The sequence below is a fragment of the Malaclemys terrapin genome, chromosome 1, assembly GCF_027887155.1.
Source record: "Malaclemys terrapin pileata isolate rMalTer1 chromosome 1, rMalTer1.hap1, whole genome shotgun sequence".
NCBI lineage: Eukaryota > Metazoa > Chordata > Testudines > Emydidae > Malaclemys > Malaclemys terrapin.
The window spans coordinates 231,647,188-231,674,439 of NC_071505.1; the positions used below are offsets into that span (position 1 = coordinate 231,647,188).

Below are 27,252 nucleotides of genomic sequence, written 5' to 3' on the forward strand. Positions count from 1 at the left end.
TCGATTTTGCTATGTTTTCCAAATCTGAGACCTGGGTTTTCTTCACCACTCTGTGTGTTTTGTGATGGGTTTGTTTAACCGACAGAGAGAAAACATCTTTGTTTTGATAAAATGACACACAAATTAGCAAACTGCTTCACAAGTCTACATCAAGGCAATAAGCTGCATCACTGCTGAGGAGGGCTATAGACCTAAAAAGACACTAATAATGCAGTCTTGAGAGTAAGCACAACATAATACTATACTTGATCATTTAGCATCTGATTACTTGAGGTCATGAGCACCTGCTAGGAGATGTTGTCTACACTCTCATGGCAGCCAGTGTGGCAGTATCAGGCCCCAAATGTGTGCAATTCTATTTTTATGTTTAAAGTGGCAACTCTGAAATATTGCAAGTGGCTGTATAAACTTTCCACCCTCATTTTCATTTTGCTGAAGAGTTTTGACTCTGGAAAGTAGCAATCGCTGAGCTTCTGAGACCCAATTATCATATAGAAAAATCCAACCTGAAATAAATAGAATAAGCACCCCAGTGAGAGTGGGGGTGGAAATAAAAGGCATTTAGAACTGTTGTCAAGAAACTTCAGTGGTTCTGAGGATTCTTGATGTCTATTTCATAGATCTATTTAAGGCTAGTAGGGACCATTGTGCTAATCTAGCCTGGCATTCTGCTTAACACAAGCCATAGAACTTTAGTGTTTCATTCCACCCAAAATGAAATGTTTTGTTTAGATTTTGAGCATTTTTAAGAAATGTTTTTGCATTTTAAAAAATTGCAGAAAATTTCAAAACAAAATAAATTTTGAACTGAAAAAAGTTTTCATTTTGAAACTGTTGAAGTGAAACATTTAAACTTCTTTGGAACTCTTTTTTGCTTTTTTGAGGTGAACGAACAATTCAGTGAAACTGACATGAATCCACTTCTGGAAAAAAAAAGTACTCTATAGGACAATATAAAAATATGCTCTTACTTGAAGAACTGATTTTTTTCCTATTCTGTTTCCTGTTTGTTAGCTGGGCTTTTATATGTCTGTGGGAAAGAAGCTGAGTTAGGGATTTCAGTGGATCATAATTTGTCCAAAATAGCCTTCAGATGGAAATGTGGAAATCTTTTACAATTGAAAAGAATTACAACAACAAAAATAATAGCTAATAATTATTAATAATTAATAACAATCAACTCATACTCCTTTTATATTCTTCTTCTGAGTATTTTTACAAAATCCTAAGCAGTTTGGGAACAAAGTCAAATTATGTAAAAGCTCCTTAATTTTGAGTGCAGCAGGAATTATTATTGGCCTGATGGAAGTCAAGATGTGCTTTTTCAGAAACATGATGACAGTAAGTGGAGTAAGAGAAAATGGGCTACAGTGGCTTGGGGAGCCAAAGACCACTCCTTTTGAAAGTCTTGTATGTGTCAGTATTGAATAGTGCTGGTAAATACAGTGCTGATATGCAGTAACTGCACAGTTAATAAACATGGTATTTTGAAGTTGAAAACAACATAAGATGTAGACATTAGAGATGAAGAACATGTATTAGATCATTGAGCCCACTTTTCTGCAAATGTAATCCACGTCTTGTGGTAACAACCATTTTCTGATTAAGTAAAATGAAGTTACTGTGAGTGATCTAGGGATAAATGTGCAATTACTGGTATCATCACCGTATCCTATTTCAGAGAATTATGTACTCCTAACTTTTTATAATAAAGCATTATGCACCGGAAAAGGGTCTGCTTGAAATTCTCAACTGATATGCCCTTTCTTCCCCCCATCCCCAACACAATTTCAGATTTCTACATGCAAATGCCGTTGACATAATAAATAAATCTTGCAGCATTTTTAATTCCCACTTTTTTTTTTATCATGCATTATATCTGGTCTTCTGATAGCAAAAATCTGCATTGAACAAGTGATGATTTCAGGTGAAATATTTGCAATAATAGAACATTGAGGCCTGGATCTTGCAATCACTTATACTTGTGCTTAACTTTCCTCCTCTGAGTAATTGCATTGAAATCAATGGGACTACTCCTCATAGTAAAATTAAACACGCGAGTAAGTCTTTGCAGGATCCGGGCCCCAACCTATATGTCTGTGCAATTCCAGAGTAATGAAAATTACACTTCTGATGTTATTTAGTGTGATGCTTACAGATGAAGAGTACTACTGATTAAAAAAGGTGAGAAAACAAACAAATAAACAAAAACAGTCCTAGTTGCAGGAAAGAATCCATTAATTTGACATGTCTGTATAATTTGTTTTAATGTATCTATTTAAGTTAAATTGGTTAATTATCTTTCAAGGATAATAATCGCAAGGTGTCTAATTTTTTAAATGTATGCCAAAGCAAGCTGTTTCAATGAAGCTATTTAAAAGGATTGAGGATTTACTTCAGTCAATAAAATAAACTTTAAGAAATTGTTCTTAAATTAACTGGCCAATTTTATTTTTGGGAGGTGGATGTCAATGAACCGCCCTTTGCATTCGCAGTAGCATGCTGAGGTGCCGACTTTCTAATGTGCCCCAGGTCCTGCCCCCACTCCACCCCTACCCCCAAGGCCCCACACCCACCCCACCTCTTCCCCCTCTGTTCTGCCCCCTCCCCCAAGCATTCCCTGCACTCATTCCTTCCCCACTCCCCCCCCCAGCGCCTCCTGTACACTGTGGAATAGCTGATCATGGAGGGCGGGAGGCGCTGGGGGGGGAGGCGGGGAGAGGCGCTGATTGGCAGGGGTGCCAGCAGGTGGGAGGTGCTGAGGGTGGGGGAGAAGCTGATGGGGGGTTGCGGGTAAGTGCTCAGCACCCACCATTATTTTTACATGGACGCTCCAGGACTGGAGTCAGTGCCTAGGGTAGTGGGTACATACATGGAGGATGTTTTGCCTCCAGTTCAAGTACTTCAGGCTCGTGTTTGTTCAAGGGTTTGAGGCCAGTTGTTAAGTCTTCATTAGATTTGTCCCTTTAGCCTGAGCTGCCATTTTACCTATCAAATCCTCTAACTTCAGCTTTCACTCTGATGGCCCATCTGATTCTATTGCTTCTCTCTTCCTCTTCCTAACCTCATTTGACCTACAGCCCTGGATCAACCATCATGGTGACTCCTGGGACCTTGTCTTTTCTAAGCACTGCTCCCACTTGGATCTTTCATTCAATATATTCTCCTTTCTGATCACCACCTTATTTCCTTCTGTATCGGTCACGTGCCCCCTGGTTGCACATCTGGGTCTTTAAGAACTCCAATTTATCAACCTTTTTTGACTGAAAGAAACCTGATTACAAGCCATTTCTTCACATAGCACTTTGGGCCCTTTTCTCTTGCTTTGGATGTAATGGCTGGTCAAACCTCTCTTTGGCTATCCTGGTAATTACATAATCTCTTTTTAAGGCAAGTCAGAAACTGGCCATTTTCGAGTAGAAATCCTACATTTCTGAAGGGACCATTCTGATCCGTCATGTCCGTTGCCCACATATTGGAACAGAAACCAAGGCAGTAAGAATGATTTATTTAGAAGTTTGTTGTTAATCCATTCTGTTATGGCCTGGGAATTGTAGAAGCCTTCAGAAATCTGGTTTGCATACAGGGCGCAGAGTACTAATGGGATTTGATTCCCAGGAGGGCCCTTTAGATGCTACTGCAATACAAAGAATTAATAGTAACTTAAAAAGTTTTAAATAAACTAAATTATCATTTTGGATTTCAACACAGTTTAGTCTGGGCATATTAAATATTCTCTTAAGCATTTGTTATTCAGAGATTATGCAGCTTGTTTTCATGCATAAAAGATACAATGTGAACCCTTGGAATAAATATACACTCTCTGTTGGTTATTTAACCAATACTGGCTAATATTTGTGTTTTACTTGCTGTTTTAAAACATCATCCACATAACCCTGGTCCAATGTAGCCCAAATTTGAACATGATGCAATAGCCATTTATTTGATAAAGCTTTGGAAGAGGGTTGAGCGTTTGTTCATGGAAAGGGAGATCAGTAGGGTCCAAAAGGCTTTTCCATTGCTTTCACTTATTGGCTGCCTGAGAGCTATTTTTTCCCCCCTGCCTCTGATTGTTTGCATGATGCTGTGTGAGCCTCACTATATGATTGTGTGACCATCACTAGTCAGTTGCATAAATCGTTAGGGCGCCTAGAGCTTTTTGTATAAGCACTCTTTATTCCTTACATCTATAAATAAATATATGCTATATACTGGAGTTACCAGATTCACTGAAATGTGTGAAATATTTATAACAGTACCCAGAGGTGAAAGTAAGCTGGTCCGGTCCGGTACGGCGTACTGGCAAGAGCCGGTACACTGCCAACTGCACTGGCAGGGGGCAGCTTCCCCAGGCTGGTGATTTAAAGGGCTCAGGGCTCCTGGCAGTGGCCAGAACCCCGAGCTCTTTAAATTGCCGCCAGAGCCCCGGGACTCCAGTGGCGATTTAAAGGGCGCGGGGCTCCCAGCCGCCGCAGCCGGAGCCCCGGGCCCTTTAAATTTCGATTTAAAGGGCCTGGGGATTTAAAGGCCCTGCCTCTTCCGGTTGAGCCCCCGCCCCTTCCAGTTGAGGCCCCGCCCCCTGTTCAGGACTTCGGTGTACCGGTAAGTCCTTTAAGTTACTTTCATCCCTGACAGTACCTGAAACCTTTAGAAACACTCCTATATTTTCTTGAAACAGGGATAATGGACTCTCTGAGTGAAGCTGAACCCAATACCTGGGCTTATTTGTGGTTTTTGCTTCAAAATTTTCACGACTGTTGTGACCGAGACCATTATTTCCTGTTTCTGATATGGTAGTAACTTCATAAGGCTCCCATTAAAACTAGATGCAACACGCGGGAGTGAACAGGAGTTGAAGATAATCCATATCCTGAGGACCACCAAGTTAAAACTAGATGCAACACGTGGGAGTGACAATCAGAAGGAATGGTGTAGGAGGAATGAGGGAAACAGAAATAAATGTATTATGTACATAGGCCAAATAAATACATTAAAATTAAGCTGTCAAATTATTAAAAAAATTAATCACGATTACTCGCACGATTAATCACACTGCTAAACAATAGAATACCATTTATTTAAATATTTTTGGATGTTTTCTACATTTTCAAATATATTGATTTCAATTACAACACAGAATACAAAGTGTACAGTGCTCACTTTATATTTATATTTGATTACAAGTATTTGCACTGAAAAACCCAAAAGAGTATTTTTCAATTCACTTAATACAAGTACGGTAGTGCAATCTCTTTATTATGAAAGTTGAACTTACAAATGTAGAATTATGTATAAAAAACTGCATTCAAAAATAAAATAATGTAAAATTTTAGAGTCTGCAAGTCCACTCAGTCCTACTTCTTGTTCAGCCAATTTCTCAGACAAACAAGTTTGTTTACATTGCAGGAGATAATGCTGCCCGTTTCTTGTTTACAACATCACCTGAAAGTGAGAACAGGCGTTCGCATGGCAGTGTTGTAGCTGGCGTGGCAAGATATTTACGTCTCAGATGCGCTAAAGCTTCATATGTCCCTTCCTGCTTCCACCACCCTTCCAGAGGACATGTGTCCATGCTGATGACGGGTTCTGATTGATAACGATCCAAAGCAGTGTGTTCATTTTCATTATCTGAGTCAGATGCCACCAGCAGAAGGTTGATTTTCTTTTTTGGTGGTTTGGGTTCTGTAGTTTCTGCATTGGAGTGCTGCTCTTTTAATACTTCTGAAAGCATGCTCCACACCTTGCCCCTCTCAGATTTTGGATGGCATTTCAGATTCTTAAACCTTGGGTCGAGTGCTGTAGCTATCTTTAGAAATCTCACATTTGTACCTTCTTTACGTTTTGTGAAATCTGCAGTGAAAGTGTTCTTAAAATGAACAACATGTGCTGGGTCATCATCTGAGACTACTAGAACATGAAATATATGGCAGGGTAAAACAGAGCAGGGGACCCCAGGGAGTTCAGTCACAAATTTAATTAACACATTTTTTTTTTAACGAGCATCATCAGCATGGAAGCATGTCCTCTGGAATGGTGGCCGAAGCATGAAGGGACATACGAATGTTTAGCATATCAGGCACATAAATACCTTGCAATGCCGGCTACAAAAGTGCCTGTTCTCACTTTCTGGTGACATTGGAAATAAGAAGAGGGCAGCATTATCTCCTGTAAATGTAAACAAACTTGTTTGTCTTAGTGATTGGCAGAACAAGAAATAGGACTATGGGGACTTGCAGGCTCTGAAGTTTTACATTGTTTTGTTTTTGAATGCAGTTATGTAACAACAAAAATCTACATTTGTAAGTTGCACTTTTGTGACTACAGTACTTGTATGAGGTGAATTGAAAAATGCTATTTCTTTTGTTTATCATTTTACAATGCAAATATTTGTAATAAAATTTATTAAATATTTTGGATGTTCTTCTACATTTTCATATATATTGTATTCTGTGTTGTAATTGAAATCAGAGTATATTATTTTTAATTGTATTCTATTGTTTAACAGTGTGATTAAAACTGTGATTAATTATGATTGATTTTTTTAAATCACCATAACTTTTTAAAAATTAATTGCTTGAGTTAACTGCGATTAATCGACAGCCCTAACTAATATCAGACGTTCCTATTGCCCATCTACCCAGCTGTTATCAGTTGCCAGTTTACCATTGGCATCACAATATATCTTGAAGAGACATTTGAAGGAGTGCAGGAAAGTGGCTTTATGGATTAATTCCGGGAGAACCCATGACATTTTGAATTTGAATTACAGCTGAGCAAACAGCAGACAATTTATTTGATGAATTTAGTACCTTTATTTGTTAATGAATTATCCAAAAACAGATCTCAATTTTTATAAATTTCTTTGTTGTTCTAAATCATTCAATGAATGATTTATGTGAACATATTTCATTATTGCTTGTGTATTGTTCATCAGAACTATTGCTCTGAGCTTTTATTCTGCTTATAATTTATTGTTCACAATAGATCACGTTATTGCTTCTGTTCCCTGACTTGCTGAGTAAAACCCATAATAACCTTTTAAAGACATAAACGTAGCCACACTTCCAGAGAATACTTCCAGAGAATCCATATTCTGATGGGACATTTTTGCAGATGAAATGTCACTAGTGTTAATGTTTGTGCATAGTGAATAAGAGGGGCCACAAATACTCTCAAAGTAAATGTAGGGCTTTTATTCAAATGAATATTTACAAATTCTTTTTTGCATTGTCAAGCTTTAGTTTGAACCCAAAATTCAAAGCTAAATTTAGGGCAGTTTTGAACCTACCAGGATCAAAACTGAAACATTATTTTACATGAACGCCTGAGAAATGGTAGAAAACATCTGAGTTTTGCACACTGCTATTGTTTTCCTAATTGTTGTCAATGTGGTTGTTTTGAGGTCGTCTTAGTTAGGCCTCCAAGGCCAATTGTGGAAAGATGCCAGTGACATATGAGCTTCAATCTGCTTTGGGGTATGACAGCTGTTTCATCGTGTAAACCTCTTTTTAAATGTAGGAGGCTTTTAATGTTGACAACTTTTTTTACATTATAAGATCTAAGAGTTAAGCCAGCCAGGCAATCAGACTTCCAAAAGAAATAAACTGTATGTAGGCAATTACAGCTGATAAATAAGCCATTTCTTGGATTTACATTAGTCAATTTAGATGAATAGATTACACGGCCAGAAGGGACCATTGTGATCATCTAGTCTGACGTCCTGTGTAACAGATGCCATAGAACTTCCCACAATAATTCCTATAGCATATCTTCTAGAAAAACATCCAATCTTGATTTAAGAATTGCTGGTGATGGAGAATCCACCATGAACCTTCGTAAATTGGTCCAGTGGTTAATTATGTTCACTATTAAATTCAGACTGAAAATAAGACGTAAATTTTTATCTTGCTTCAGCTTCCAGCCAACGGACCTTATTACACCTTTGTCTGCTAGATTGAAGACCCCATTATCAAATATTTGTTCCCCCTCGTGTAGATACTTATAAACTCTGATCAAGTCATCTTCTTTTTGTTAAGCGAAATAGATTGAATTCATTGAGTCTATCACTATACGGCATGTTTTTTTAATCCTTTGATCATTCTTGTGGCTCTTCTCTCAACCCTCTCCAATTTATCAGCTTTCTCCTTGAATTGTGGGTACTAGAACTGGACACAGTATTTCAGCAGCTGTTGCAACAATGCCAAAACCAGAGGTAAAATAACCTCTCTACTTCTATTCAAGAGTCCCCGGTTTATGCATCCAAGGATGAATTAGACATTTTGGTCACAAGGTTGGACTGGCAGCTGTTGAGTATCCACACGACCCCCAAAACTTTTTCAGAGTCACAGTTTCCCAAGATAGAGTTCCCCATCCTCTACGTATGGCCTACATTCTTTGTTCCTAAATGTATATTGTTTGCTTGTGCTCAGGTTACGAAGCAATCCAGATCACTTTGTTTCTGTGACCTGACCTGTCCTCTTCATTATTTATCACTCCCCCAATCTTTGTGCCAGTTTCAAACTTTATTAGTGATTATTTTATATTTTCTTACAGGTCATTGATAAAAATTTTAAATAGTATAGGGCCAAGAAATGATCCCGGTGGGACCCCATTAGAAACATGCCCATTCAATGATGTTTCCCTGCTTATAATTACATTTTGAGACCTATCGGTTAGTCAGTTTTTAATCCATTTAATGTGTGCTATGTTAATTTTGTTTCATTCTAGTTTTTTAATCAAATTGTCTGTTTTGTGGTATTAAGTCAAATGCCTTACAGAAGTCTAAGTATATTACATCAACACTATTACCTTTATCAGCCAAACTTGATGTAATCTCATAAAAAATCAAGTTATTTTGACAGGATTTATTTTCCATAAACTCATGTTGATTGGTATTTATTATTTAATTTGTTATTAATTGAGTCCCATATCAGCTGCTCCACTATTTTGCCTGGGATTGATGTCACACTGAGAGGCCTATAATTATCTGGCATCCTGCTTAAATATTGGAACGACATTAGTTTTCTTCTAGTCTTCTGGAACTTCCCCAGTTTTCCAAAAGTTATTGAGAATCAACATTAATGTCCAGCGTGCTCTGCAGCCAGATTTTTAAAAACTCTTGGATGCAAGTTATCTGGAACTGCTGATTTAAAAAAAAAAAAAAAAAGTCTAACTTTAATAGCTGCTTTTTAACATCCTCCCGGGATACTAGTGGAATGGAAAGAGTGTTATTGTATGATATGACTACATCTATTTCTCCCTAAATGCAAAACAAAAATATTTATTGAACACTTCTGCCTTTTATGCATTAGTATTGGTAATTCTACCATTTCTATTTGGTAATGGATCAATACCATTGTTAGGATTCTTTTTGTTCCTTATATACGTAAGAAATGCCTTCTTATTGTCCTTAACTCTGCTGGCCATAGATTTCTCTTTGTTTCCCTTTGCTTCCTTTATCAGTATTCTACAATTCATAGCTTCTGATTTATATTAATTCCCCTTTCTTCCATTTTTGTAGCTTCCTTCACTTCCTCTCTAAACCAGTTTGATTTTTTTTAACCACTATGACCTTCTTCTTTGATTGTGAGTTTCTGGGCATGTAGTAAAATGTTCTTAGACAAGTCCCAATTATCATTCACATTTTTCTAATTAAAGTATTCCTCCCAGCTGATATGGCTCATATTTTTTTTCCAGCTTTGTGAAATTGGCCAACTACATATATCACTAGTTTGGACTTTATTTTGTTTGCACATTATAAATGAGATCAAGTCATGGTAACTTGTACCTAAGCTACCATTACTTTTTAGTTCTGTGATCAGTTCTTCTTTATCTGTCAAGATGATATCTAATATAGAATTCCCTCTGTGTTGGATGCAACATTTTTTGAGTTAGGAAATATTAAGAAATTCCAAGCTGTTTTATTTCTGGCAGCATGAGCCCTCCAGCATGTGTCATTCAAATTGAAGTCCCCCATGTTCACAAAGCTTATTTTCCTACACATTATAGATAGGTGTTTAAGGAGCTGCTCATGCTTTTCCCTAGTGTGATTTGATACTCTGTAGCAGACACCAACTAACACCCCAGCTTGTGCTTTACCTGTTAGGACATTGATCCATAAACATTCAGGATCGTTTTTTCTGAGTTATCAGTGACATAGAAACAGGAAATGCCTAGGTTCCTAACGTTGGTGTATAGGCAATTCAAAAATTTATTTTCTTCATATCCTTTGGTTCCTTGATTAATTTTGTTCGTAACATCTCGTTTTTGTGCTAAATATGTGCTCATGTCTTCCCTCTTTTTACACACCCCCACTTTTATTATTAGTTTAATGCCCTCCTGACTACTTTTGTCAGCCTGTCCCTGAGGAAATTTGTTCCTCTTCTACAGCGGTGGAGTCCATCCAAATTATACAGCCACCTCTCCTCACAGAAGGTGGACCAATGCTCCACACAACTAAAACCCTCCTCCACTTACCTACCAAGAGATTCACTTCTGTCATCCTTAGTTCATGGGATAGGAAGGATCTCAGAGAAGATTGCTTGGACATTCTTCAGCGCACTTCTGAGTTCCCTGAAGTCATCTATTATCTGTAATGTACCTTGTGACCCAGTGTCATAAGTGCCAGTCTGAACCATCTCCAATGGATCCTTGCCCATCAACTTTAGAAGCCTATGCAGTCTCAGAGTGAGGTCTTATGTCTTGGATCCAGGAAGACAGCACACTGTCCTGTTGACTGCTTGTCCCTTGCAGAATGTTCTCTCAATTATTTGTAGTACTGAATCCGCCAAAAGGATTGTCTGTCTTCCTCAGGTGGTTGGAGGTCTCTTTGTGGGCAAGCTTGGTTTTCTTACAGGTTGGGCCAAGCTGCCATCCAGAAATTGTGTCCTGTACAGCTCTCCATTCCCTTGGACTAGCTGGATCTTGAAAGATATCTTCCAGAGTTTCCAGGTTGTGGACCTGGTATTGATTGGATACTTCTAGCTGTATGGAATTCCTCCTGGTCCTCAACTTCTGGTGGCCACAGCCAGCCCGTGTGTCTCCAGCTGTGTAGAATGCTGCCCTCTTGCCTCTGCTAGTTACGAACTGCTAAACCTCCTCTCTGACTTCCTGGGTGTCCGACTCCTTGTTGGCTAACTTGGGGAGTTGCTGTTGGTCCAGGGCAAAGCGTACGGCCATTGCCCCACCTGGGCACTAATTTCCAACACTGCAACATTTTATTGCTAGAACTGTTTTACCCCTTTTTCCCTGATGTTACCAACGCCCATCTAGAGCACTCCTGGGATAATAGGTTTGAGTGGTAATGCTGACATTCTGAGTGCTACATGGGAATAGAAGTCTGGAATAATAGTCAGTCAAACTGATTTCAGTTACTAGACAGCAAGTCATGCCCCAGCTTCCTCCTCATGTAGGTGTGCAAGGGCTCAAATGTACTGGAATCAATGAGGCTTTTTCTGAGGGAGAGCAGCATGAGGGAAACCAGCACAGGACATCACACAATGCAAAAGAGCACATGGTGGGTGTGGGGAGGAGTTAAGGGGAACTGAGGGAGTAGGACTGGTGCCTGTGTAAATCTACCTGTGAAAATCCCCTCATTGGTGTGGGGAAGGTGTGCCTAGATGGCTTACTGCACAGAAGGTTGTGGAATGGTTCCAATGGTGCTCCATGGCCTCGGGAGGGGAGTACAGATTCTTCAAACCTTGATGGACATACCTAGCAGTACAGCCTATTAACTCAGCTGAGATGTGGCAAAGAGGATTTAGCCCCAAGTTTCTGTCATGTTTGAATCACAAGCATGGAAATTAGTGATGGAAAAGTATTGTTAGATCTGCTATGATTTTGTACCCACTTTGCACAAACATAAATAACTGCACTGTGCAAGGCAGTGGAAAATCAGGCCCAGATCGGCACCTCACTTGTGGAAGTATGCCTGTCATTTATTTTGGATCCTCAAAACCTGGTGTTCTTATTCAATCCTCTGCTATGGCTGGATATTCAGGTAGAAGTGGTTTCCAGGAGAGCTTTTCATCATTTGCTCTTTGGCAAGAGGGCTGTGAACTCCCAATGAACTCTTTCTGATACGGAGCTCGCCACAGCCGGTCACTGCCAGGCTGGATTGTTATAACACACTCTATGCTTTAAGACCATCTGGAGATGGCAGCTAGTGCAGAAGGCAGCTGTCTATTTACTGAGTTGCATTTCCCACAGGTCTCACAGTACACCTGTGGTCTGTTACCTGCACTAGCTATCCTTTGATTTCCTCTGGTGTTTAAAATGTGTGACATTGGTGATACACTCTATTGACTATTTATACTATTGTAGCACCTATGCTTACCCAGTCATGAACCACGACTCCATTGTTCTAGACCAAAAAAATGGTCCCAGACATACTTAGATTGTAAATTCTGTGCAAGACAAGAGACAACAGGTGGATACAGACAAGCAGACTGGGAATACATGGAAATGAGACCAAATTGGTCAACATGCCAAGTGACACCACTGATATCTCCCAACCTGGGTAGATGTATGAGTGTTAGCTCTGCTTGAGCTAGTGCACTAAAATATTAGTGTGGCTATGGTGGCCGGGGCAGTGGCCTGACTATGTACCTAGGATCTAGATGGGGATATATTCGGGCGGCTAGCCTGAGCCCCCACTGTGGCCACACTGCTATTTTTAGCAAGCTAAATTGAGCAGAACTAGTATGTGTACATCAACCTGAGCTGGGAATTATACCTCCCAGGTACAGTGTAGACGTAAGCATGCAGAGAAAATGTTCCTGTTAGGCTTTCTCATGGTTGTCCCTTTACATTTTCCGGACACATGGAACCACAACCCTGAATCGGCCATTTTGCAACTCCCTGCTACCTCTCCTCCTCCTCCATCTATTAAGTATTATTATGAACTCATGTTGTATTTTCTCCAACTTTTTCCCTTTCTCATTCGTGAGGAGTTGGCACTTGTTCATAGTATTGCAGACATCAGAGAGAAAGAGAATAGACTAGTCAAGCTGGGAGATGAACAGTGCATGGACTAGGGATTTTGCAGGTGGGTCAATGTTTAGAGATGTAAAAGGAGACGTGATAGGTTTTAGTTGTGGCCTCGTTGTGGTGGGGAGGGATGAGAGAGGAAGGAGCTGAAGATGAGCCTAAGTGCTAGAGGATTGAGTAACTGGAGGCATGGAGGTACTGCCAAGAGTAGTTGAGAAAGGAGCTAGTGGAGGGACCTGGAAGGAAATATTAGACTTTAATCTTGGGCCATGTTATTTCTGAGATCGCGTGAGGGTGGATTCTCAGTTGGTGTTAGTGTAGCATAGTGTAGCGTTGATTTAGGTGAGTGTAGATGTAAAAGAGGAGAGCGCCCAGGATCAAATGTAGGGAATTCCCTGTAAGCAGGAAAGTGGGGCAGAGGAGGATCAGTTGAAAGGGACACAAAAGGGAGGGTTAGAGAGGTAGGAGGAGAACTAGGAGAGGATGGAACCTTGAAAGTTGAGTGAGGACTGAATAGCTAGAAAGAAAGAGTGATCAACAAGGTGAAAGGATGAGCATAGACCCTGCATTGTCTAGGAAGAGGCTGCAGGAGACGTTGAGATCAGTTGCAGAGCAGTGAAGTGGGAGGAAACTGTACTGAAGTGGATCCAGGAGTGAATTAGAGGAAAGTGAGCTAATGCAACAATTGTAAACAGCCTTCTCAATGGGTCATATCCTCAGCCAGTGTAAAATGGTGTAACTCCCTTGAAACTGGAATAGGCAGGAGAGCAAGAGGCCAGCACCATTAGAAGTGAGTAACTGTCCTTAAAAGTAGCTCGTAGGAATTGATGGTCCTCAGTCCCTCAGTGGAGGTGTTCTGCACCTTGCCATATTGACTCCTTTCTGCTTTTCAGTAGATTGTTTTTCCAAATCCCAACGGAAACGAAGAGCAGGCTATGAACAGCATTAGGGAACTTCACCTTTCTCAAAACCAGCAGAGATGTGTGGGTCTATAAAGAAAGATATCTTTCATATCTCCCCTTTTTAACTTGCTGTGCTGTTATAAGCAGATATTCTAGCGCACAGTTCTCTTGAAAGAGACATTCGTTCCAACACACAATCATTGCACACTAAAATGTCACTTTCCCTGGACTAGTAAAATGTCAGATCTCTCTGCAAACGGGTGTGCACCCTCATGTTGGGTGCACTGAAAATCATTCTGTAGCTAGTAAATTCCTTAGCATAACAAAAGTTCCCAGAATAATGATCACGTTTTTAAGGATTGATGGGTATGCAATCCATGTTAAATTGAACATAGCACTTGAAAAATAGACAGGTGCAGATGAAATGAAATTAGCCTACACATTTAAAAAAAAATACAGGGTCACTATGAACTGTGATTTTTTCTGTTTTTTTTTTTTGTTTTTTTTTTTTTAACACTACGACTCATAAGGAGCTCAAGTGATTTAGTCTATGAAAGCTAAAGCTGCTGAATGAAGTACCGAAATGCTTACAGCCAGTGCCCAAGCAAGCGCGTCTCTGTTTAGCATGTGCTAATGGGCCTGCATGGGCAGCTTGGAATCAATTGTGCAGATGGTCAACAGCAGCCAGTGGCCATGTGGAACCTGATCCACAGTAGCTCATGAATTAATCAGTGACCATAGTGTGAACGGGGGCCAGTCTTGTCAGAGTCAGAAGTGGGGGTGGGTGGGTCCTGGTTTCATTAGTTTGATCACTATTTCTTTGCACATATCTTCTACGCTCTGTATTTCTGCCAAGTGACGTACAGTGATTTTACTTCTGATGTATGGACCTGTTAAGATGAAGTATTTTATTTAAACAATAATTCCTCCATAGGTCCAATCTGTGGTTTGTTATTGATAGGTATCAACTAGTTCATCTTCCCAAGAGTGAAATAGGGAGAGTTGTTGCTAATGTAAGCAGTTTGGTAGTTACGGTAACTCGCAGTTTAGAGAGATACGGCGAAAGAAGCTGACTTGTCCGTGGTTTTAATGTAATTCAAAAACAGCTGGGAGAGGCTGATGGTTTCACTAGTGGTTAATGAGCTATTCCCTCTCCCTCCCTGAGTAGTAAGAATAGAAAACAGGGTCCATCTGGCATACCATTCATAGTGTCATTGTTATTTCTGGGATGCCGTAGTACGAAATGAAGCTCTGGTGCTGTTTTTGCATGAAAGTCTTTATGTAACACATCCATACTGACAATTTGACTGAATTTGTGTGTGTGGTGAGGCATTGAATTTGTCTTTGGAGTAGGAACTGTTATGCAGTAGATAAGCCTACTGTAGGATATGTAAGCCAGAATTAATATGCTTGCCTGCATATTGTAAATCAACGTTTTACAACTACTACTCCGCCCACTATTGTACTTTTATATAATGTGATTTTTTCCCCTGCTACTTTTTTAAAAAAGAAGCAGCCTCAGATATACCCGACTTTAATCTCTAGGAGTGAGTGATAAGAGCAACTCTACCTCCTCTGTCATGCCAATGACATGTGAGATTCAATCCTCTTTGGGATTTATTGACAGCTGTTTCATCATGTAAACCTCTTAGAGAGAAAAGCATGAACCTGATTTTAATGAATATGTCTGATAAAACGAATGGTAAATCCAAAGGAAAAGTGAAAATGGAACAGTTTCTGTTGTCTGGAGAACTGTTTTTAAATGTAGAATGTATAAAGTATGCTTCAATATTACAGAAAGTATACAATTTTACTCAGATGTAAAAATCCAGAGTACTGTTAATAAGTGGTTTTTTTAAAACTTCCTAGTATACAGAAAACAGACTGTTCAGAATTGATTTCCATTTACTTACTGAATGCAGCATAGGTGCTTTTCAGCTCTTATAAATAAGATAAGTATTCTGTGTAAAAGTAACACAATGTGATTTTTGCATTTAGAACATAAGAACATGTTCTAACAGCATCTTCATCTCACATCTATTTGGCACATAAAAAAATGCAGTCTTTGTGCCCCAATGCAAGGAAGCTGTAGTTATAGTGAAAGATGGCATTTTCACAGAGAAATTCTTAAACTCAGCTTGTTGGGAACTACTACTTTGATCACAGGTTAACTTAGCAACACACACCCAGAAAGTTGCTTTATAAATCTGTTCATAGTTGTATAACGGTATTGAAGAGGATTATAAATTCAGAAATATTCTTTCTAATCTATTTAGTTAGAAGACAGACTATCCCGGACTTGGTACAGAAAGAAGTGTGGCTAGTTTCCATATTACATACGTAAATACAATATAGGTTACATTTTTTTGAAGCAAATAGCCCAGACTATTTCTAATTCTGAAATATCAAGAACCAGATTCTTAGATAGTGTAAAATACAGTAACTCCATTGAAGTCAACCACCAGCAGAGGAAGAGCATGGAGCTTCCTTCACTACCAGGCTCCATGTCACCTTTCTTACCTCTCAAAGTAAAGTTTATTCAAGCTGTAACCCGCAGAAGAATTCTTTTCAAAAGTTTACGGTCTATAAAGATCGGGGATGAATCTCAAGTGACAAGCAATTGAATCAACTGATTGCACACATTATTACTGTATTATAAAAATGTATCGAATGTGGTCTTTTCTGAAAGCTAATGTCACACTAGTGATTAATATCATTATGAAATGTGTGTATTAACATTATATGAGGAAATGGGGATCTTTAATGATATTATGCTTTAAAGTCTGTGGCCAAACAGGGAGAAACCGGTTCCCTCCCAGACAGGAGAGAAGGCAGCTATTTACACCTTGTTTAATCTCATTGGAGAGAGGTGACCAAAAACCACGCAAGTCCTATCTTCCATGCAAATCAGCAAGGGGATGGGAAGTCCACAGGAAAGGAAGAATAACATGAGGTCATTCTGCCTCTTGAAACAAAGTCATTGAACTTTGGAAGATATAAGCAAGGACAGATGCCACCTTTGACATCCATCACTAGACATCCACTAGGGAACAGAGCTCTTACATATTGAGAAAGATGGGTCCTTCAACTAAGGAGCAGGTTGAAATATCTGGAAACTGAATATAGGTCACAAACCATCTGGAACAAAGCCTGTTTCTGGCTAAATTAGGGGCAAGACTTTTACATGGGTGTGTTCACTTGTATTGGCTTGTAACTCTTTTAACTTTATTCCTTTTACTTGGCATCACTTAACCTATCTGCTTTTGTAAATAAGTTTGTTTTACTATTAATGTAAACCAACTCTACTGTGTTTAAATGGAAGGGTGTATTTCCCTCAGTTCAGTTAATAAGTTGTGATGTATTTTTGTCTCTCTAGACAGAGGAACAAATGAACCATATTATTTTTCTGAGCTGCCCAGGAGAGGGCTGGACATTGTACAGAACATGGTTTGGGGAAAATTCAGGACTGGGAGTGTGTTGGTGTTGATAGTTGTAACAAGGCTGATGGAAGCCCCTGTGGGGCTGTAGTCAGGCTTCTGGGGTAAAGGTGCTGAACCAAGGCGAACTGCGTAGCACACAAATGCTCAGGGTGTGATCTGCATGCTTGTTGATGTCTGTGAGCATCCCAGGCTGGGAGCTACAGTAGCAAGGCATTGTGAAGCTCTCAGGGTTACTGGGAATGAGGTAATTCAACCTCTGACTGGTCTGAATTGCACCCCAACTCCTGGGACAACCACTCCTTCATTAGTAGCAGCAAGGCTCACAATGAGCCCAATCCTTTCCGCATAGAAATTAGTGTGTTTTTCCATTGACTTCAATGGAAGCAGGATCAAGCCCTATATAAATAAATGAATAACAATGGGATTTGCAAAAGCTCCTAAGGAAGTGAGGAGCACAGTGGGATTTGTGCTTCTAACTATCTGATGCTTTAGAAAACCTCACCCTTAACTAACAGTCCTTTAGTTTTGTTACTCAGTTTAGTGCTTTTCTGTTGTTGCATAGCCTGGTCTTTCAACATGTGGCAATAATACTCATTCATTTAATGTGGATAAGAACATTTTTTTTCTTGTCTGTGATTTTGCTGATGCTCTTGGGGGTGAGGGGCAGCAATTCTTGTAGATTTAGTACCTTCACTGGTCTTACTTGACTGCCTTATAAGATATATATCTTAAAGTAATAAAAATGAAATTTTTGTGTGTGGATATGTCTTGCATTTTATTTTTATAAAATCTTTCTATTAGTTATCTTTTCTTTATTTTAAACCAGTTTTTTTTATATTTCATAACCTATTTTCTTTAAATGCTCAGATACTGGCATTTTGCTACTATCTAGGGCCCCAGTCCTGTAAGGTGTGTGTACATATATGTGTGTGTGTGGGGGGGTTCCCCTGTGACTGTGCGGAGCCTTATTGACTTTATTGTGGCTCTCAGAAATGCAAGTGACCACCCATGTATAACAACTCATGAGCTCAATGCCTAATTATGTTAATCTGGGGGACTTCTTTTGTTTTGTATCTGGATACTTTTTTCTTCTTCTTATGTTACATTTTTGCTCTTCTGTGTAGAGCATCCAGTCAGCTCTCTCCCTCCAGTTCCTGTTGCCAGGGTATCCCCCAGCCTGACTGCCATAGCACACCCTCTTGGAATATCTCCTTCAGCCCATTGGCCTGGAAGCACATTTTAAAGAGCTCTTTGTCAGTACAGCCAGTCAGGAATTTTTCGATGAGTCAGTTTTCTGTTGGAAAATGCTGGTTCATCTAAACCAAAACTTATTGCAAGAAAGGATCAGTTTTGACAAAACTTTTGTGAGAAAAGATTTGATAGTTCAGGATGTAATTTCTGGTCAAAACCAGAGCACCCCTCTAGAATAGCCTGGTGAGTGGAGCAGTCATGCAAGTTACCTGGGTTCAAATGTCTGAATGGGTTCTGAGATCTCCAAATCAGTCCCTTGAACTCAGGTCTCCCACATTCCAAATGAGTGCCATAACCACTGGGCTATAGAGTCTGTCTTGCTCTATGGGCCAATGAATATTTAATTACTGATACAAAGTGGAACAGCTCCAACAGGAGAGATTGACCGATACCCACCATCCAATGTTACTCAACTGTGATGTGGGAGGCCTGGGTTTAAGTCCTTGCTCTGGCTGATTTGGGAAACCCAGGACTTGATTAGGCAGAGCAGGGATTTGACCCCAGGTCTCAGATTTGTGCAGTATGTGGAAAACAATTTCCTGCCCAACTCTGTCAGTCCAGTGTTGTTGTTCATCTTTGCACTAGTTTGAACTGATTGTTTTATGCGATCGATCTGGGAGGGCTATGCTTTGTTGCTAAACAGTGGTCTAATTTGTGCTCTGTTTTCAGAAGGCAATATGAAATGCATATTATACTCCCTTCTGAGGTGTTATTGACTTAAGCTAATTGAACCTTTTTGATGCTTAGGAGTTTACAACCAGGTAACTGTGTAACTGTCTGATTCAACACATACTAAGGGCCAGGCTTTTGATACAATTCCTGTTTAAAATGCTTTCAAAACACTATGAAATGCTGGTTGTCTTATAGACTGACTAGGTTTGTCAGGCACTGTATAAAATAAATTCTAAAAATAAATTAATGGAGATATCGTAGCTCCTAGAACTGGAAGGGACCTTGAAAGGTCATTGAGTCCCGCCCCCTGCCTTCACTAGCAGGACCAAGTACTGATTTTGCCCCAGATCCCTAGGTGGCCTCCTCAAGGATTGAACTCACAACGCTGGGTTTAGCAGGCCAATGCTCAAACCACTGAGCTATTCCTCCCCCCATCACCTAGAAAGTTTTTCTTTCTTTTTTAAATATAGAATTATGGTATGGTATTTGTTCTAGTAAAATGTATATTCCACTGAACTGCTCTGTCCAAGCTATTACTGTGCCTCTTTCATGATGGGCCCAATAGAAGAGATTTTTAGTACTAATTCTGCTTCTTCTCAGCATACCCCAATCTGCAGGCTGCTGTAATGTATTGCAGTGTGAGAATCTGCTGCTCCATTCAGTGTCTTTCTATTCTTTGTTCAGCAGGCTGGAGCCTTCTGCCACATTAGTAGAAACAAATTATAAACGAGCTTGCACTGTCGTACGTTTCTGCAGATCTCGTGTCATGGAATCCCCTTGCTTAGTCAGCAGCGAACCTCTGACGTTTTTAACTGTGGTGCGTCTCACTTGGTCTCCCTGCCCTGGCATGGCGAGGGGGACAGCAGATGTTCCCTGGATAGGCCTTGTTTGACTAAACTACTATTAATGTACAGAAGTTTTGTTTTATTGTAACACTGGTGGGGCAGAGGCTGTCCTTTCTCATGTGTATGTACATTGCACAGCACAACAGGGCTCTGATCACAATTGGGGCTTCTTGGCACTACTACAGTACAAATAATAATAGAGCTGTCAAGCGATTAAAAAAATTAATTGTGATTAATCGCACAATTAAAAAATTAATCATGATTAATCGCATGTTTAATCACACTGTTAATAGAATACCATTTATTTAAATATTTTTGGATGTTTTCTACATTTTCAAATATATTTAATTCAATTAAAACACCGAATACAAAGTGTACAGTGCTCACTTTATATTTAGATTACAAGTTTTTACACTGTAAAAAAAACAACAAAATAAATAGTATTTTTCAATTCACCTAATACAAATACTGTAATGCATGGAAGTTGAACTTACAAATATAGAATTATGTAAAAAAAAAAACTGTATTCAAAAATAAAACAATGGAAAACTTTAGCGCCTGCAAGTCCACTCAGTCCTACTTCTTGTTCAGCCAATCACTCAGGCAAACAAGTTTGTTTACATTTTGAGGAGATAATGCTGCCTGCTTCTTGTTTACAATGTCACCTGAAAGTGAGAACGGGCGTTCTCATGGCACTGTTGTAGCCGACGTTGCAAGTTATTTATGTACCAGATGCGCTAAAGCTTCATATGTCCCTTCCTGCTTCCACCACCCTTCCAGAGGACATGTGTCCATGCTGATGACGGGTTCTGATTGATAACGATCCAAAGCAGTGTGTTCATTTTCATTATCTGAGTCAGATGCCACCAGCAGAAGGTTGATTTTCTTTTTTGGTGGTTTGGGTTCTGTAGTTTCCGCATTGGAGTGCTGCTCTTTTAATACTTCTGAAAGCATGCTCCATACCTTGTCCCACTCAGATTTTGGATGGCATTTCAGATTCTTAAACCTTGGGTCGAATGCTGTAGCTATCTTTAGAAATCTCACATTGGTACCTTCTTTGCGTTTTGTGAAATCTGCAGTGAAAGTATTCTGGGTAAAACAGAGACTGGGACATACAATTCTCCCCCAAGGAGTTCAGTCACAAATGTAATTAACACATTATTTTTTTAATGGGCATCAGCAGCATGGAAGCATATCCTCTGGAATGGTGGCTGAAGCATGAAGGGGCATACGAATATCTAGCATATCTGGCACATAAATACCTTGCAATGCTGGCTACAAAAGTGCTATGCAAATGCTTGTTCTCACTTTCTGGTGACACTGTAAATAATAGGGCAGCATTATTTCCTGTAAATGTAAACAAAGTTGTTTGTCTGAACAAGAAGTAGGTCTGAGTGGACTTTTAGGCTGTGAAGTTTTATATTGTTTCGTTTTTGAATTCAGTTATGTAACAAAAAAAATCTACATTTGTAAGCTGCATTTTCACAACAAAGAGATTGCACTACAGTACTTGTATGAGGTGAATTGAAAAATACTATTTGTTTTATCATTTTTACAGTGCAAATATTTTTAATAAAAATATACACTTTGATCTCAATTACAACACAGAATACAATATATATGAAAATGTAGAAAAATATCCAAAATATTTAATAAATTTAAATTGGTATTCTGTTGTTTAACAGTGTAATTAAAATTTAGATTAATCGCGATTAATTTTTAAAATTGCAATTATTTTCTTTGAGTTAATCGCATGAGTTAACTGTGATTAATCAACAGCCCTAATAATAATTAATAGCAATTGTTCATGACTGGGCTTCTTCTCACATGATTCCCCTCCATTTTGACCTAACTATCTTATTCAATACGGTATCTTTATATTCCAAGATGAAACTTAAGGAAATCACTTCTCCTCCATTTCTAATGGTTTCTCTTTCGAAGACTTTATGCCTTTTCCCTGGAGTCAGAGTCTTTCTTCAGGAATCATAACTTAGTCTTTTTTATGACCCTTGGCCTGGCATGGCTCGAAGATTGAGGCTTGCTAGGCAAATAGTTAATGCATAGCAAGCTCTGGGGCAAATCTAGAATGCAGTAGCCTGCTGCATATTAACTGGAGTAGATTAAAGTGCACTAGGCAACTTTTAGTGCATGATAGCAGGGTCCACATGAACAGTTTGTATATGGCACACTGGGGCATAAATCTACAGCAAACTAGCCTGCCACACACTAACTGTTCATCTAGGCAAGTCCTCATTGCAGCATTGAGTGAGTTTTTTTTATTTGTAACCTCACTAGAATCAGAAGGCCACAGCTTGCCTGTTGCACAAGGAAGACTACTTATCTCTGTGGAGCTTGAGCAGAGTCCCTATGAAAGGTAATTTTACTGTAAATCATCAATAATTATTTGTTTGGGGGAAAGTCCCATAAAAAATCCGAGAAGTGCATCTCTGCTGTTACCAGCGGTTAATGATATCTCAGGCTCAGTGATTAGGAAGTGTGAATCCAGCTCAAACTTAGGTATGGGAGGGTTGTCCTCAATATAAATCACACTTCATGTATATATTCTTGCAGAGGAATGTCAAAAAGTCTGTCATTTCAAGAGCAAGATGGAACAAAAACCAGTTTTTATGAGACTAGAGGGTAACTAAAGTGTAGTTCTGTACAAGGCTTAGCCGAACACAGTGCATGCCTGTGTTGAGAGAATCTAGCATCTGTGCAACTGGGGGCAAAGAAATGCCTGATTGATATCCTGAAATGTGATGGATAGAAACATTAAGAAATGTGATACTATGTTGCCAAGGCAAGATCATCTACCTATTGAGGAGGGGATTTCCCCCTTCAAACCCTGGATGTTGGTTTTTATTATGGTTGACTTTTGGGTGTGTAGGAACTTGTTGTTACACAGGGAATTGTCTGAGATTATTCAAGAAGAGTTGTAAAAGAAAGCTGAAGTAGTGTTAGAATTCTTCTCCTCTTTTGTCTGTCTTTCTGGGCAAGTGAAAACTTGGAGTGCCCAACTCTTGTGAATGTGCAACAAACAAACAAAAATCTTATGATGATCATCGGTTTCTATAATTTGTTATCCTTGATGTTTTTTAGATCCTAGTCAATTGAATTTATGTACTCTGATCTTGTGTTTCAAATTCATCTTCTGTTGACGCTGCATCAGGAACCTGTGTTGAATAGCTAAGTGTATTAACATAGGTTAGATAACTCCTTCCTAGACTGTGGTTTTCCCATCACTGCTCTCTGCTGAGGCCTTTAAAAGCAGAAGGAATATGCAGAGGTGCTGGAACAATTTGTATAGTGGGGGCGCTGAGAGCCATTGAGCCAAACTGTAAACCCTGTATATGATGGAAACCACTTCAAGCCAGGGGCTGCTGCCACACCCCTAGTTCCAGCATGTATGGGAATATGCCTTGAAGCACATTGCCTAAGTTATAGTTTAATAACTCTGAAAGCCAGCATCTTTAGTCAATATGGCCTAAGGTTGTTGAGTTCACATTTTTCTAATACTACGGTAACATAGTTTGGCATGGTGTTCTACAATAACAAAAGAAAAGGTCACCAGTCCCAACAAACTTACAGTTTAATTGGGATACTATATAGCGAGTGGTGACCACAGATTGTAGTACCATGTGGAGGGAGGGAGAAGGACTATGGCCACAAGAAACTGTAACAACTAATGTTACAATTTTTAAAAGTAAACTAAAGAAATGTTGCAATTACAGCTAGTTTTTAAAATGATGCCTATCTTAGTTGTGTTTTTGTATCCCGCCCCGTGAATGATACTATATGAAATGCATGGTTTTGAATTTTTGTATTTTTTTTCTTTTGATAAGGATGTGAAGGGAGAGTTGGACTTTTCCTGCCAGCTTCCACCCTCTGCTTCACTTCCTACTCTAATTAAAAAAGCCAGCCATCCTTTAAAACCAAGGAATCTGTTTATATTGTTGACATGTTTTCTATAAGACTGTCATCTGTGTGACTAATTTTTTTTGACTCTATACAATAATTACACTTTGAACTCAGAAATGCGTTTCTAGGTGATCTCCTAAGGGACAAAGACAGCGAGTAAAAGTAATACTCTGTCCAAATCCATGAACCTGAATACACAGGGCAGCAATTCTAAACTGAACATTATAGAAAGAACAACAGTTTCTATTTTGGGTTCATTTTTAGATTTATTTCATAAATTATTCCTGTTTATCTCTCAGGCTTGGGCAGTTGACATGCAATAGAAATGAGATGAGTATGTAAGTCTGAAAATAAAATGAATGTTGTCAGCTCATTAGATGTCTTTGTATATTAAATAATTTAATATCCCAAGTTCTATTGGAACAATTCTGTCCTAGTATTTTGTAGACTTCCTGTAATATATGAGGAAGTCTAGTGCTCACATTATTCTGATTCTAATGCAGTCAGCATTTGAGCTTGTATACATGCTTAAGAAACTATGTGGGTAAGATTTCAAAAGAGTGGCCTCTATTCTGTAGGTGCCGTTAACTCCAGTAATATTTTCACCCATGTTTGTATGTCTTGCAACTGAAATGTAGATATGAATCTTGGACTTCTTAAGTACCTGATTGCAGTTGCAAATCAGATCATTAGAGTGACAAATAATCTGCTGTATGCCTGCAATTTATTTTTAAAATGCTAAAATGTAGCTACAAACTGCACTTGTCAAAAGGAAAGGCCAGCTCTGCTGCACTTGGAAGTGTATACCTTAAGGCTAGCTTCTCACTGCCTGTGATGTGTGAGTGCAGTAGGGAAGGAGAGCAGTAAGACGCCTCCTTCCAGCTAGGATGCTACATGTAAGAGCTAGCCATGGGTATGCCCTTCCTACATACCAGTCAGCAGAACTGTTTGGCTGCATGCGTGTGTGTGTGTGTGTGTGTGTGTGTGTGTGTGTGTGTGTGTGTGTGTGTGTGCAGACTTATCTTCTTTAAGGGAAGTAGCTTTGCATGCTCTCCTGTGTGTTAGAACAACTCCCCGGGTTCATTTTCTCAGTGAGGCAGAATGCCTTTGGTGCTACTTCTGAGGTTTCATGGCTTTGCACCATGCACAGTGCAGGGATGTGCCTAAATGGCTCATCTAGCCCTTTATGACTTAAAACAAAACAAAACAAAACAAAAAAACATAACATAAGAACAGCCATACTGGGTCAGACCAAAGGGCCATCTAGTCCAGTATCCTGTCTATCAACAGTGGCCAATGCCAGGTGTCCCAGAGGGAGTGAACCTAACAGGTAATGATCAAGTGATCTCTCTCCTGCCATCCATCTCCACCCTCTGCTAAACAGAGGCTAGGGACACCATTCCTTACCCATCCTGGCTAATAGCCATTAATGGACTTAACCTCCATGAATTTATCCAGTTCTCTTTTAAACGCTGTTGTAATCCTAGCCTTCACAACCTCCTCAGGCAAGGAGTTCCATAAGTTGACTGTGCGCTGTGTGAAGAAGAACTTCCTTGTATTTGTTTGTTTTAAACCTGCTGCCTATTAATTTCATTTGATGGCCCCTAGTTCTTGTATAATGGGAATAAGTAAATAACTTTTCCTTATCTACTTTCTCCACATCACTCATGATTTTATATACCTCTATCATATCCCCCTTAGTCTCCTTTTTTCCAAGCTGAAAAGTCCTAGCCTCTTTACATTCTCCTCATATGGGACCCGTTCCAAACCCCTAATCGTTTTAGTTGCCCTTTTCTGAACCTTTTCTAGTGCCAGTATATCTTTTTTGAGATGAGGAGACCACATCTGTACACAGTATTCAAGATGTGGGCGCACCATCGATTTATAGAAGGGCAATAATATATTCTCCGTCTTATTCTCTATATCATTGCAAGACCCTCTTGACAACCTTCAGATTGTCACACTCCTCAAAAGGCACTGCTGCAATTTGAGTTACTGGAAAGATCTATTCAAATACCAAGGGCCAGATCTACTTTCAGTTGCAACAATGAAAATCCAGAGTAATTACATTGACTTCCATTGGTATTTGTGGTGCTGTAGCTGAGGCCACAATCTGGCCTCAAAGCACTGCTTTTCCCATTGTGGTAGCAAATGTACTCGGAAGCCTTTAAATATTGTTGACTGCTTAGCTTTGCTCTTCATTCATGGTAGCACAACTAGAAAATCCTAATTTTTAAAATTCCTCTTTCCTTATTCTTTCTCTTATTTTTCTCCTTTCTTATTCACATGCAATTTCTTTGCCTGTCTTTTCTTCTTTTCTTCTTGTTCTCCTTTTCCTAACCTTTTCTGCTTCATTAGTCTGTCCTTTCTTCTTCTGCTTCTTTCTTTTTAAAAATGTTTTGAACAGAAGCTAGAAATTCACTAAGCTGTCATTTTTGTCAGGGTATACAATTGTGTGAGGACCCTAGGTCTGTTTGGTTTAACATGATTATTAATTCCTAATCCTGTTTGAGAGAATAATGTTTTACCAGTTTCTTAATGACTGTAGACCAGCATATTTTAGAAGATGTTCACAACATTCAGTTGTTCCACAAACCTGTTTTTCTTTCTATTTTGTATTAGTACCCATCAGCCTAGTAAAGCCTAGTATCTGAGCTTTCATCAATGCCAGAGAATCATCAGATGTAAAATTATTAAAAATTAATTCCATGATGACTTTCCTAGCTTTGAGAAGTGTGATTTTTTGAAAAATCATATTTTTGAGGAATATCAATGTTAATTTATCATAAATTCAAGATGATAGCTTTTAGCAAATTCAGAGGAGAGGCGATGCTGGCATTTAAAAGTTACCCTGCTTGAGTGTGTTATGTTGTTTAAATATGTAGCCAAGCATTAAAAGGTTATGAAAATGTTTCCTTAAAGCAGATTCATTTTTCAGTGTGCCCTGTAGCATTTCGGAATAACTTCTCTTGACAGGTTATCTGTATCTGATGCATAGAAATGTGTGTTTTGGATTTGGACTACTGCCAATCTACACAACTGCTTCCTCTTACACACTTGTAAATTGTTGGCAGTTGTCAACAGCTGAACGGTTGGCACCACCTGCTTCTAAAATGTCACCTCCTTCCTCCCTTCCCCAGTTCTTGCTCTGCTTCAGCTCCAGGCATCTGCTTTTCCCAGAGCTCTAAATTTTTCTTTGCTGAAGGAGTAGGTGGAGGAAAAAAAGCTGCAACTGCA

At 39.2% G+C, this 27,252-nt stretch overlaps 1 protein-coding gene across 1 annotated transcript in view; it reads left to right on the forward strand.

The window, feature by feature from the left end:
* Positions 1-27,252, forward strand: part of OCA2 (OCA2 melanosomal transmembrane protein) — a 344,911-nt gene that overhangs the window by 52,173 nt on the left and 265,486 nt on the right. The gene's annotated exons all lie outside the window — the stretch shown is intronic.